The sequence below is a fragment of the Dermochelys coriacea genome, chromosome 15, assembly GCF_009764565.3.
Source record: "Dermochelys coriacea isolate rDerCor1 chromosome 15, rDerCor1.pri.v4, whole genome shotgun sequence".
Taxonomy (NCBI): Eukaryota; Metazoa; Chordata; order Testudines; family Dermochelyidae; genus Dermochelys; species Dermochelys coriacea.
In genome coordinates, this window is record NC_050082.1 from 15,471,071 (window position 1) to 15,485,414 (window position 14,344).

General features: G+C 46.7%; 1 long non-coding RNA gene across 1 annotated transcript in view; it reads left to right on the forward strand.

Annotated features, from left to right (window-relative positions):
* The window catches only part of LOC122456776, a 134,120-nt gene that overhangs the window by 38,063 nt on the left and 81,713 nt on the right, over positions 1–14,344 (forward strand). The window contains exon 5 of the long non-coding RNA XR_006275832.1: positions 3,657–3,760. This is a non-coding gene — a long non-coding RNA (uncharacterized LOC122456776). The remainder of the gene's footprint in view (positions 1–3,656; positions 3,761–14,344) is intronic.

The window sequence follows — 14,344 nt, forward strand, 5'->3', positions numbered from 1 at the left end:
TTTCATTTTTCTTTGTCCAAATAAACATTCTTGTTAAACTTTTCTGTAGGGGGCAGCAGGTGTAGAAATTGGAGCTGCCATCTTCTGCTCCTGTACCCCCTGGGACTTACAAAGATGTTTATTTCACTTTAAAGTACGTGACCAATGGAATCTTCATCTTTTGAAAAAACTTTTTTTTTGGGGGGGTGTGGGGTGGGGTTAAAAACGGGACGTTTGTAACTGAAATCTCATCTCTTTCGATGCTTTGGCTTGATCTCTGTCACACCCTGCTTTGTTAGTGTAGGGTTGCTCACAAGGGTCGGGCAGCAAAAAAATAAACACACTTGAACAAAATTACATGATCTTTGCAAACAGATAGTTCTGGTGGACAGGTCCATTGTTTGGGCCAGTCCCTTTAATGAGAGACATGTGATCTGAGTACAGGACCAGGAACTCCTTCTAATTCCAGCCCTGACTCCCTTTGTGACCTTGAACCATCTCACTTAGGCCCTGATCCTGCAATGACTCTGCATGCACAGAGTTCCCCCTGGACAGAGCTCATTGCAGGACAGGGGCCTTAATCTCTTTCCTTGTCTATAAAGTAAAGTGTATTCTTGCTTGCCTTATTGAAGTGTTTGGAGGAAAGGTTGAAAGAATTGGGCCTGTTTAGAATGGAGAAGAGAAGGCTGAGGGGGGACATAACAGTCTTCAAATATGTAAAAGGTTGTTATAAAGAGGACGGTGGTCAACTGTTCTCTATGTCCACTGAGGGTAGGACAATAAGTAACTGGCTTAGGTTGCAACAACAGAGATTTAGGTTAGGTATTAGAAAAACTTTCTGACTCGGGGGTGGTTAAGCACTGGAACAGGTTAGCTAAGGAAGTGGTAGAATCCCTATCACTGGAGGTTTTTAAGAGCAGGTTAGACAAACATCTGTCAGGGATGGTTCTTAATCCTGCCTCAGCATAGGGGCATGGCCCACATGAGCACTCAAGGTCTCTTCCAGCCTGACATTTCTATGATTCTATGATTAGTTAAGGTATGCAAAGTGCTGAGGATACGAAACGTGGTGATGCCAAGTTTCGCAACAGTTGGTGTTTTTCTTAATGTCCCAACTCCTATAATCATGTATGTAAAGAGGTGAGAATCCCAGCTTTCATTTAAAAAAAGAACATTTCTGGCCCTCATGGTTGCAGAGAAAAGCTGGAAAACCAAGACCTTCCAGGGGCTTCAAAGCCCAAAGGCAAATTAAAAACACCCCAACTATTATTTTTAAGCCAATCTCATGCTTTTCGGGTCTGGCGTGTGATGTTGGATGCTTGGGGTTGGCAATGATGCCTATACGCAGGAAATATTTTTAGTAGTGCCTGATGGGAATCTTTGCAAGCTATTTTGTCTGGGCTGTTTTTGAAATCTGCTGGTGTTATCTGTTTTCTGCCTTTCTTTTGGAAGGAGAACAGTCTGGAGGTTAAGGCATGAGCTGGGAATTGGCTTCTATTCTTGCTCTGCCAAAGACTTCCTGAAAGACCTTCTTGCTACACTGCAGTGATCAGAGTCTATAGCAAAACTCCAATTGAACTCCCAGGGAGCAGGAACAGGCCCTGAACCGCTACATGCCAGCTGTAAAATGAGATGAAAGATACTTTCTTGTTTCCATGGGACCACAGGCGCTAACTTTTGTTTTTGCTGGTGGGTGCTCCTCTCCACCCCTGTGCAAGTGGTAGGTGGGACCTCAGGGGGAAGAGAGAGACCATGGCAGAGCCTCTGGGTGGGGCATGGGCAGGGCCTCGGGGGGCGGGGCGGAAAGACGCTGAGTGGGGCAGGGCCTCGGGATGGAGTGGATGAAATGTGGGCAGTGACTCGGGGAAGATGCCAAGTAGGGATGGGGCCTCAGAGTGGAGCACAGGCAGGGCCTGTGCAGGGGGGAGGAGAGGGGAGAGGTTGAGCGGGAGTGGGGCTTTGGGGGTGGAGTGGCAGGCAGGGCCACGGTTTGGGTCTCAGGGCTCACAAAAGATAAATCCGGCCCTGCGGATGCTGAGCACCCACAGAATTGATGCCTATGCTTGGGACATTGTGAGGCTTGGTTCGTGCAGGTTTTGAAAGTACTTTGGAACTCCTTGGATAGAAAGGTCTGTCAAAGCACAAGGTGTTCATCTTCCGCCCACTTGCCCTCAGATGGGATCTTAGTTTCTCAAGAGTTCATCTGGTTTTGCTGCTTTTATCCCCGTTTGAAGCCATCTAATGCCTTGCTTTTGTCACTGGAGTTTGTTGTTGTCAAAGGGCCTGTTCCAAGGACGACTGTAGCCAAATAAGGACTCCCACTGATTTCAGCGAGCTTTGAGTCAGGCCTTGAATACTTATCAGGATGTAAAAAGCCAAAATGAAACCTGGGGTTACAATGACCTCTGGCAAGGGACAAGCAGCAGGAGCAGATCAACTCTTCAAGACGCTAATACCATTAGTGCCTTTGAGAGGAGAGGCACCTACATGATCTACGGCAGAAGCAGCATACGTTCCACGAAGCTTCAGTTGCTGTTTATGAGCTTTTTGCTGATGAGTTACTGCAGAAAACCCAGCATCCCACAAAGCTGTACTTCAGGCTGACAGCTAATGACAATGTTTAGTCCAGTTGGCACACTCGGGCTGAGGGCCATTGCAGATGGCATCAGGTTTCTTTAACCTATTCAGAGCTTGAAAAATGTGTCCTTGATTTCAGTCCCCAGGAACGTGGGACTGGACTTCTTTGCCATCTAATGGACCTTTTATTTGATCTGCTCATCCAAACACGCTGGGCATGTGCTTGGGTCACTTAGGGAAAGCTGAACCCCGCTTATGTTCTCACTGAGTAATCATGTAATCCTTCATGCTGATGTCTATATTGCAGCAGGTAACAAAATCCATGCAGATTCATGCCAGCAGCTGACCGTCCCACACAAGGCCGGTTCAACTGGTGAGCTCTTTGCAGCGTTAGGACTGATTTGCCTAATCACTTACTGCAGAAATATGAAATGCATAAATATGTCAGAATATAAATACTGCCTTGGAGCAGTTGTTCGTACATTGTGAACAGATACAGCAGGAGACAGCAGTGTGGTTGAATCTCTGTAGGTTTAACTTGTGAATCAAATCCGCAGGGATATCTTTGCTGACTCAGGTCAGACAGTGTGCAGGGTACTTTTCAAGCCAGTCACTGAGCAATGGTATTTAGGAAAATAAAGGTAGGTAAATCATTGCTAATCTAGATTTTGGTTGGACTGTTGCAAACCAGTAGTTTTTTATAAAATGCAAGGGCCCTAATCAAGCTCCCACTGAAATCAATGGGGGAGTCTTTCCACTGATCGAAATGGAACTTGGATTGGGTCCTGAATGCAGTTAAGTCCAATTCACAAGTTACTTTGTGTTTGCCAAAGCTCTCTGGGGCAAGGGCTGTCTCGTTAGCTGTGTTTGTACAGCACCCAGCACAATGGAGAACCAGTCCTCACTGGAGTTGTTGGGCATTAACTTGTGTGTATATTTATTAATAAAAATAATTAATGATTGAAGACATTAGTGGGGTATAGACTGGAGGTCGGAGAGGACTATTCATCCCAGAAGTTGGTGCTGTTTGAGTCAGACTTCTAAATGTGAAACATCGCGAGATGATTTTAAATGATTGTTGTGTTTTTGATTGGTGGCAGCCTGTGGGCCAAGCTTCTGCCTAATGGGAACTGAAGTGGTGGAGATATTAATCCCAGGAAGAAAGGACTTTCTAGTGAAAACCCTCGGGGACCTTTCAATCAAGGTGAGTGATTCGGAGATGGTACATTCTAGTAAATGGTGCTTGCTGGATTGTAAACAGCTGCAGTTTCTAGGAAGTAATTTTCAATTGACCTGCTAACCGTGCCCACAAATTTAGCAAGCACAGATGTTTGCCCTGCCAAAATGGTTACAGTTGCACATGCATTCTGCACACACAATAGATGTGCAACAAAGTATGAAGGTGCAACTGATCCCAGGACATTCATGAAAATGTGTGTTCTGAGGTCACTGCATCTTGTTACTCCGATAAAGAGTGTGGTGAGACATTGTCAGGTTCATCTTACTTGAATCCTGAATCAGGCAGTTCTTCTAATTATCCACAGCATGTGTCTGATAATCACAGGGCATCTCTGACGCAAGGCCTCATAGGCATCCTTGTGCCAAGGCCTGAGATTTCTAAAGACAGAGCTCCCACCTAATTGCTTGCCAGAGGATTTTGGTAACATCCCTTTCCATTCTATGCCATCAAATGGGATTCTAAATGGGGTTTTGATCCAGGGTTGCTGTGACCTGGACTGCAAACCTGAATACATCTGTGTGTCCCCAGGATATCTCAGAGATCTGATCCCAGAGGCATCTTCACACCTCCCCCTAAATGACAGGAGACTATCTGTGCTGTTTGCTCAGTTAAAACAAACAGGTTTGGGGTGTGCTTGCAGCAGTAGGTGACAAAGGATCACTTAGCAGATACTGAATGAACTGTTTCAGAGTATCAGAGTAGCAGCTGTATTAGTCTGTATCTGCAAAAAGGAAAGGTGGACTTTTGGCACCTTAGAGACTAACAAATTTATTTGAGCATAAGCTTTCGTGAGCTACAGCTCAGCTGCTGTCCAGAACCATTACCCATTGCAATGTTCCATACATTCACTTTTGAATTGTGGCTTCTGTTGGGACAAGATGGACTGACAGGTGAGTTATATGTCAAGCCAAAATGATGGTGCCAAAATTCAACATGTGCTGGAAAAGCCTCTGTACATGGTATCTATGGCTGGCTATTAGAGCACTCTATTTTAAGATGATGTATTGTGATTTAGGTATTGGTAGGTTAATTTACTAAATTTTTATCATAATCCTATGGGGGCCATTTGCAAAATATGGGTCCTGGTTCCGATTTTATATCTCTCCAAAGTTTGGGGGTGCTGGAATCTGTGTTCTTATTTGGCCCAACTCTGGGTATCATTCAACTCGAATTCGTTCTTTTCAAAGAGCCTGGGGAGAGAATTCATGGCTTTTGAGGCCAGATGATCATGTAGTCTGACCTCCTGTATAACACAGGCCATAGAATTTCACCCAGTGATTCCTCCATTGATCCCATAACATCTGGCTGACCTAGAGCATATCTAGAGACATCTAGTCTTGATCTACAGACTCTGGGTGACAGAGAACCCACCACGTCCCTTGGCAAAAGGAGATTATTCCAGTTTGATAGATGATTGGTTATGCCACTTCTTACTACTACCTGCTTAACAATAGAAGATAGAAAACCTGGAGCAGCCCATTGGTTTTTTTTGGTCCACTTGAAGCAATGTCTAAATATGCACCAGTGACTTTGTATGTGCAGATTTTGCACACTGACCTTTCCAGCTGAAGTTATTTTGAACACATTGGGGGAAGTTAGAGGCCTTGCACTCTAAGCAATGACCTGGTTTATGTGTGCACAGCCAAGTCTTTGCAGATTTGAAGACTCTCACTCATAAAATCACAGGCATAATTTAGAAGCTGCTTTTCAACATTTAGCTGGCCTGCCCCCTGCTATTTCCCCCCAGTGTATTCTAGTATCAATAGTGGGTGTCACAGATGGCTGCGCTTTAAACGGCTGCTCTATGAAATGTTCTGAATGTCCTAGTGGGGTGGAGTGAGTCAGAGCTGACTGGAAACAAAATTCACTTGGTGGATTTTCTCCCAGAGGGGAGCTAGTAATTCCTGGTAAAGATCAAAACCAAGTACAGTTGGGTTGGTTTTGGCTGGCACATTGCTTTGCACTAAAAATCTCCCCTGGGAACAGTTGTAAGCTTAAACTCCAGAAGACCTTTTCTTTGCATTGGTGGGGCCCCCTTTCATGTTTTGTTTGCACTCTTGAGAATTAATTATGACAGATGCTCTGTGCATGACATGCCACCTGGGTACAGAGGGAATTGAAGTGTGCCACCATGTGAGAAAAACTTTGGTTGGAATCTGAGACTTGGTCTCTTAACTCCCCAAGGCAGACGCAGATTAGAAATTCCAGGGAGAAGGTGGCTCCGACCACTCCAGGGGAGTTTTGTGAGCGGCTCTCAAAAGCAGTAGGTGCCTGACAGCACTGAGTGTGAGTGACCTTCTTGTGTAATGGTACAACTCCTCCTTCAGCAACCCAGGCACTTCCTGATGGTGATCACAATCCAGATGTCCTTCATATGGGACCAGCGGACAGCGATCAAGCAAAGTACACGCGTTACCAGGACAATTGGGGTAGAAAGAATAGCAAAGACTCCAGAGTCTGGAGCTCACTGGGAGGGTGACCAAAACCAAGGAACAGCTTTGAGGTGTTCTGGGGTGGGGTGGGGTGAGGAAGGTGGTGGGATGTGAGAGTTTGGCATCTATGGATATAGACTAATTCTGCTCATTTACCTCTGCAATTTCCTCCTTGTATGAGGCATTCCTTCTCCTTGCTCCAGGAGGAAACTCAGCAGGTTCTTAGATGGTTGGTCTTTGCACCCGTGTCCTGCTGGATGTAGCTTCACAGGTGTGCAAACCCCTGGCATGGCTGGCCTTGCACTTCCACAGCTCCTGCCTGCCTGAGGAGAAGGGAATGGGGCATGAACACCGATTGCCTGCATGCTTGTGCTGTCGCTGGCCCACTGCATGGCCAAGGAATAGTTCTCTCTTCAATACCTGTGGGACTCCTTAAAGCAGGCTAATTGGACATCCTCCCTAAAAGACTCAAAGGCCTGCTGCTGTCATGTCTTCTTTAGCAATTGAAAATTATCTAAAGAACAGTTGTAACCACTAAGCGCCACCAACCGAAACGGGAGCCTCACAGAAGGACAGGCTCTTTCACCACTGCCAGCATGTTGAGCATCAATAACATCAGGTCACACTGTGTTGATGTAACGACAATTGACAAGTCAATGAAACAGGAAGGGTGCCGTAAGCTATAGAAGGAGCTGGTGTCTGTGTTCCAAGGAGTTAAGGCTTTCCTGCCAGGGGCTGGTGCTGACATGTTATTAATTAGGCTCTCAGGCATGTCTAAGATAAACTCAGTAATTTAGATAGAGAGTAGGTTTGATGTAAAATTCAGGCATAGCTTGTTTGGATCTCACTGTCTCCCAAGGAGCACCTGGGGTGACGCAAACTGATTCCCTAATGGAGACTGACAGCTGCAAGATGCTTCTGAATGTCTTTTAACAAGCCCTGCAATGGCTATTGGGGATTAGCATGGAGTACTGAGTTGCTATAGGAGGATAAAAGGAGATTGGCTGACATCTTAAATGAAAGTTCCTTTTCCTTTTATAAATGAACAGAATAGCCTATATGAACTCGGTGTTGGTTCTGTTGATTTTATTTTACTAATTGCTCCCAGTGACTTTTTTTTTTTTTTTTTACATTAGAGTATCAGAGAAAGAGGGAAGAAGGGAGGTATTGCCTACTGGTTAGAGCAGAGAACTGGGCAGTAGAAGATCCTGGTTCTCATCTTGCTTCTTCCACTCACCTTCTATATGACAGTGAAGTCAATGGGAGATGCAGGTGGCTCAGCTCCTCTGACAGTCAGGCCTGAGCTGTCCCAAACTCGGCACCTAAAAAGAGAGAGACAAAATCAGAGGCCGCTTTTGAAAAATGTGTGCCTCATCTTCCAATCTACGACATCCTGCTCCTGTGGGCTGGTGGACAGGGCATTAGCGGAGCATCCCTCTTCCCTCCCCACCCGTGGAGTCCTGGCAGTCAGGACAGAGCTAATGGATCTGGGTCCCAAGTGCCCTGTGCCTTGGCAGAGGGAATAGGAGTTAGATAAGTGGCAATCAGGGCCTGACCCAAAGCCTTGTCTTTGCAGCCATCTACTCCTATTCAGCACTGCACGTGAGTGTGTGCTTAGCTTGTACAGTGACTTCAGTGGGGGGCATAGCTGTGTATTTAAATGCTTTGCTTAACCGGGGCCTAATGTGGAAGCTCTTATGATATTCTGTGTGGTTCTAAAGCGCATGATGTAAACCCACCCAGCTGTGGGGGACCAGGAAGCATGTTATAACATGCTTAGAATCTAATCAATCGTAAAGGGGGAAAGAGGATTTAAAATGTTGTTTTTACTTATTTGCAACACTGGCTAGCAATCCAAATGGACTGAATCCCTTGTAATATCATCATAGCTGGGCTGTCTCCTGGGTCCCTAACATCTGCCCAATCTGCCCCTGCAGAGAGGATGTCAGGTTTGAGGGTTAATATACACGGAATAAAGGAACCTTGGTACTGAGCATTTACTAAATAAATATTCCCAGCAAACGATGCTGATGTGCAGGGGAGACCAAAGCACCTGGGATTCAAGCCTTTTTACATTGTTATGGGGACTTTCTTATGAAGAGAAGACAAGAATGAAGATGTCTGATATCTTCTTGCTATCCAATTGCTTCCTACTGAGCATTAAATGTGAATAACTCCCCCCAGTTGTAACTCATTTATCTTTCTGGCCAAGGACAGGGTCTTTTCTCACAATGCGAGTAACCCAAGCTGTCCGAGGGGGGAAAAGGATGGTGCTCCTTGTGCCATTCCTCCATATCCGTGTGTCTTTGTGGCTTCCTATAGGGACAGGCACAATTGCAGTCTCTCCTCTTGCCCGAGTACAGGCATGCCTTCCAGCCATCTGCCTCACTCCTGGTTTCATGCCCGTGTTCCCCACACAGGGCAATGCATGCTGTACATACCCAAGGCGTGCTGTAGCGGCTGCATTCGCTGTGCAAGCTGGGCAGCTCCAGGAGCTGTCCTCCCTTAGACACAGTCTGGCCATATCACTGTACTTCCTGTGTACCCAACTCTGCTGCTGACCTGGTGTGCGACCCTGGGCAAGTCACTTCAGATTTCTGTGCCTCTGCTTCCATGCCAACCCTTTGAGGCCTCTAGGTGCTACTGTAACACAAGGACTAGATGATGATGATGTAAAAGTCCTCGGTGTGGACATAGCAAAGTTCTGTTGAAAACATGCTACATCTTCCTCCGTTCTTAGTTCTGAGCTAGTTCTGGTACAGATTTTACAAGCCGTCTCCAGGTCCATTCCAAATTACAAGGTATCCTTCACTTCCTGTCCTAAACTGTTGCATAATGTTCCTGTGAATTGTTAAAGAGCTGCCACATTCCACCCCAGAAGGGGCTGTGCTTTAGTGGTGAAAAGCATCCCTTAAAAAGTGTGAAATGTCGCCTTCTTTTTCTTAATGCTATAATTTGCAAATGACCAGGAAAACACTTTTCCAATTAAAAAACCACACAAATTAACCTTCTGAAAGCCCACTGAGCATGGAAGTGCCAGTCAATGCATGGCCAATATGAGCCACGTGAGACAGAGACTGAACATTGGGATATTGGAGTGTCCTTGTTAATGACAGCCCTTCAGAATAGTGGGTGGTTGTTTGTATTGTTTTACCTCCGGGCCCTAGACCTGGATTAGAAGCCATTCTGGTAGGTGCTGTACAAACACAGAACAAAAAGACAGTCCCTGCCTCAAAGAGCTTCATTCTTCTTCCAACTGATGTAATCCATGCTAACTGATGGCATTTCTAAAGCACCTGTCACCTTGCTATGCACTAGCTAGCTACTTAGGGATCCTTCTGATTTCTTATGCTTCTGAGAAGTTATCTTTTCTAAAGGCTTAAGGGAGATTTGTCATTTGCCTTTACTGAGAGGAAGATCAAGCCCTGAGGAAGGTTCTTAAGGATATGTCTACACAGCCTGTGGCAGTGAGCCTCCCAGCCCGGGTTGACAGCCTCGGGCCAGCGCTCTCAAAAATAGCTGTGTAGACAGCCCTTTGAAGGTGTGACTCAGGCTGGAACTCAGGGGCCAAACCCACCTCCCTGCCTAGGTGTCAGAGCCGCATCCCAAAGTGCTCTTTACACAGCTAGTCTTTAAAGGCCTTAAGAGAAATTTTTTGCAGGGGTTGGGTGATAAAGGTCCTTGATCGTTTCAGTATGTCCCAGGACCAATAGCAATGGGTCCTGAGGCGAGGCAGTATTAAGAATCAAATTAGTGCTCTTCATTATGGTATTTCAAGAAGGCATTGGTGATACTGACATTGACTGAGTGTAGCGATCAGTGTCGGCTATGTATCTCCTGTCATAATGGGCATTGCATTATTCAGCTGATTGAGAATGTGATTAGCTTTTCCTTAGCTGCATTCCCTTCAGTCGTGGTATGAGACTGAATACACCAGCCAACCCTGATGTTTATTCTGTTGAGTGTATTTTAGAGGCATGGATTCGGGGTTGCTGAATGATGGGTAAATGGTCACTCCCATTCCTCCTGCTGTCAGGAGCAAGTACTGAGCCTTTGGCCTAGCCAGCCCAGCCTCCAGTCAAATTAATGAGCTCAGCTGAGTTGCAGTAGGACCACTGGATTGACCAGCCTGTCTGATTGGCTGAGGGGAGCCACCAGGCCTGCTTTTAAGCTCAGCAGCAGGTCACTGCCTGATCAGTGCTTTAGCCCACAGCTGGGATTGTTCTTGCTCCTGTCCTGTGCCAGCCCTGTTCCTGATTCCAGCTCTGACCCTTGGCTCTGGTTCCTGACTCTGGCCTGACCAATGGCTCCAGTTTCTGGCCCCCTGGACAAGGCAAACAGGAAGGAGTGTTGCTCCCATTAACAGAGGCGGGACTGAGGCTCAAAGAGATTAGGTGACTTGCCCAACATCACACAGGAAGTCGGTGACAGTGCTGAGAATCGAACCCGGGTGGCACCTTAACAACTGGACCATGCTGCCTCAAACAGCTTAAGTAGACAAGGGGCAGGAGAAGTGAAATGACTTTCCCAAAGTCACATGGCGGGTCAGTGGCAGAGCCTAGAATCCAATGCACGTCTCCTGAGACTGTCTAGTCCCCTACCCATTGAGCATATAGCCTCTCAATAAATAGTACTGGCTCGCATGGTGAAGCAGCCAGGGTGTTAATATGTATCAGCCTGGCTGGCCTTCACTATCTTGCCAGCCAGTAATCCTGGGTTAATATTTGGCAATGTGCATGTGAACCTGGTAGTCCTCTGACAGCATGAAGCAAGGGGGGACATTTGGTCCTTATGAGGAAAAGGGCAGTGCATGGGAGAGGAAAACCCACAGGGATCTGGGGATGTAAAGACTCTATCCTAGGGGAGCAGGCCAGCTAGTGCTGAATGCATGAACAGGGGCTGGGAACCTGCCAGGAGACAGCTTGGGACTTGCCAACGTCTGACATTTTCCCCCACAGCGCCAAGTATCCATGTAGCAGGATGTGCCCGTTGAAGGTGCTGCTAACAGACGTGGCTTGTGGCTCTATGCACCTGTAACGCACGGATGTGCCGCAGGATGTGTCTCTGTAAACTGGATCAGGGAACCAGGAAGTTTTGTTCCTTCTCCGTTGCCAAAGCCCAACCCTTTCCTCCCTTGCCTAGAGGGGGAAACTGCTCAGTGGGGATACAGCAAGATGGAACTGGCAGCTGGCTGGCCTGCTTGCGTTGCCGAATCGAGACCCAGCAGATGGCGCTGAACTGGAAGAGCATTGAGGCAGTGGAAGGGAGATGAGGGTGCGCTGCCTCTGGGTAGATGTAACGCTTTGAATGGGTTTGGAGGTTCGTACGTTTATGCAGTTACTCATCATTGGAGATGAGTAAAGATGTCCCACGTGGGAATCCCCACCTCTTCCAGCCCAGCCCTGACTGGGCCATAGATGTATATTGACTAGCTGGCATTTGGACAGTGGATGTTGACAAGGGAGGCACGCTGGGCCAGATTCTTTGGTGAACTAGAGCTTGTGCATTGATAGGGTGACCAGATAGCCAGTGTAAAAAATCGGGATGGGGTGGGCGGTAATAGGTGCCTATATACGAAAAAGCCCCCAAAATCAGGACTGTCCCTATAAAATTGGGACATCTGGTCACACAATACATTGGCATCAGCATGGAGAGTGGCCCCATGAGAACTCCCCAACCTCACCTTTATGATCCTCCTTCCTTCTAAGCACCCGTGCCCAGCTGGCCCCTGCTCCGGTTCCTCCTGGCTGAGCCCCCTGCAGTGAGGGCCGACACAGAGGGTGCCTCCCCTGTTCATGCAGAGCATTCTGGACCCAGATTGTCAAGGGCAGTTTGGCACCTAAATACCATTGAGTACCTGGACTCTAGCTTTCTCCTCTCCACACATTGCACAGGGCCTGCATACCCCATCACAACTCTATCATCATGGTCCCCCGCAGGTCTTTTCCAGCCTCGGTAACGGACCACCACAACGGCAGGTGTTCTTAGTCACCATCATGCTTTATTCTATCCCTTCAGCAGGCCACAGCCTGGAGGGTTAGTTACGTGTGATTTACAGTCACTAGCCAGTTTTCCTTACTTGCGTCTGGGCCAAGGAGCACAGAATTAGCAACAGCTACTTCTACCTTCTTTCGAGCTCCCTACCATGTCCTCCCTGTCTGCTTATGTTGTGCCAGTTGCTGCGTGTTTGTGTGTGGGGGGGTTACTTTCACCTAACTGGCACCTCAGCTGTATCTCTCCTCAGCCAACTGTCTGCCTTTCAGTCAGCTCCCAGTTGAAGTATACTGGTGAGAACTGGAATGACTGGATGCTGAGTCAGCCCCAACTCAGCACATCCTGTTACACCTACTAATCAGCCTTTTGAGAGGAGCTACCATCACTCCCTTCTCTGCTGGGCTGGCAAATAACTGCCGGTCTCCAGTAGCTGCACCTGGCTGAGCTGTTGTACCCATCTACACTCAAACCAGGAGTAATAAAACAGTAGGAGGCTCACTCCAACATGATCAGTCACACTACCCATCAGTACTGACGGCAAACAGCTTAGTCAATAAAAACCCTTGCACATTGCTTGCCCCTTTGACAGGTGGAGAATGGATTGGTTGCTGTGGGTGAAGGTTTAAACCTTTTTGCATTCTGCTGGGTGAGAAGTGGCCCTGGGGGCATTATCTTTTTGCTGGTTGACTTTTTGATTTTCTTTAAGGGTTTATCTATTGCTTTCTCATCCAGGAATAGTTCATCAAATGCATGGTGGCACCAGAGGTGTCATGCCCGCTCGCGGAGATATACCCGCGTGAGTTCGGCTTGAGCTCATGTGCTATCCATAGAAGGGTAGCTGCAGTGGTACTCGTGGCAAGAGGGGCTAGCTGCCCAAGTGCCAGCTGAGATGCTAGGCACGTTCTCCACTCGTGTTGCAGTGGCTGCGCTCTGTGTTTAGCTAGTGCGGTGATGTCTCCTCCTCAAGTTGGGAATTACACCCTGCAGTTCAAAATGTAGACATACCCTGTGATAGAAGACAGGGAAGCCCATTAGAGGGCTCCAAAGATACTTAGAGACAATACCCAATTCCTATATGTTACAGCCACGTTCTGTGATCCTGATCAAACCAAATTTCCATTGAAGTCAGAGGGAGTTTTGGTCTGTTGAGGCTACAATCCAATTGGCTAGCACAGTCCTGACTTGAGGCAGAATGCCTTCCTGTTTACTACTTTGCAATATTCAGAGTAGCAGCCGTGTTAGTCTGTATCGGCAAAAAGAAAAGGAGTACTTGTAGAATCTGATCTAAACCCCACTGAAGTCAACATGTGTCTTTCAATGGTGTTTGGATCAGACCCTAAGCCCTTATCAGAAGATCCGCTGACTTTCCTCATCTTCTTTCTCCTTTTCTCTCTTGTGATATTCTATAGACCCAAAGATGACAATTGCTCAGAAAAAAAAAATTGCAGTTTCTCATTGTGAAGTGCAGAGGCATCAGCTAGGGTTGGGCAGTGGTTTCTGGATTTTTTTTAAAGGTAAAATATGTGTTAATTAACAAAGAAAAAAGCCCAGATAAACGTGGGCATGAATTATAGCCCAGTTCAGATTTCAGTGTGTAACATTTTGCATTCAGTCTGGACAACCTGTGGCTTTCTTTAAATTGCATTTGAACAAGAGTAAATACAAAAAGAAAGAAACCAGGAGAGCAAGAGCCTGCAGGAAATTCCTCTACTGTAAACAAAATGGCCTTATGATTGATGCTAATGTACAGCCCCTTGTAAACACGTCTGTTTACTTGCAGGAAGCCAGAAAGAAACAACACTGGGCCCTGCAGATTTTATCTAGCTTTGCTTAAACACTTCTGGCTTCCAGTAGTCACTCTAGATAGAACACAGGATTGACGATGGTTCATTGGAAATCTCCCATTTACTGTACTTAATATCTATGCCAAATACTGTAGATGGGCAAAGCTGCATGGGAATAATTGCTAATAGTGTTTTGTGGCAAGCCTGAACCTCAGCGGTAACAGCTTATTAATGATGGCTGTGTGGCATTAATGCTTTGCAAAGGGGCTCTAGTTCTCAACACATCTAATGAGGGAATGTTATGCCTATAAAAAATGCAGTAATAACACTGATCCAAC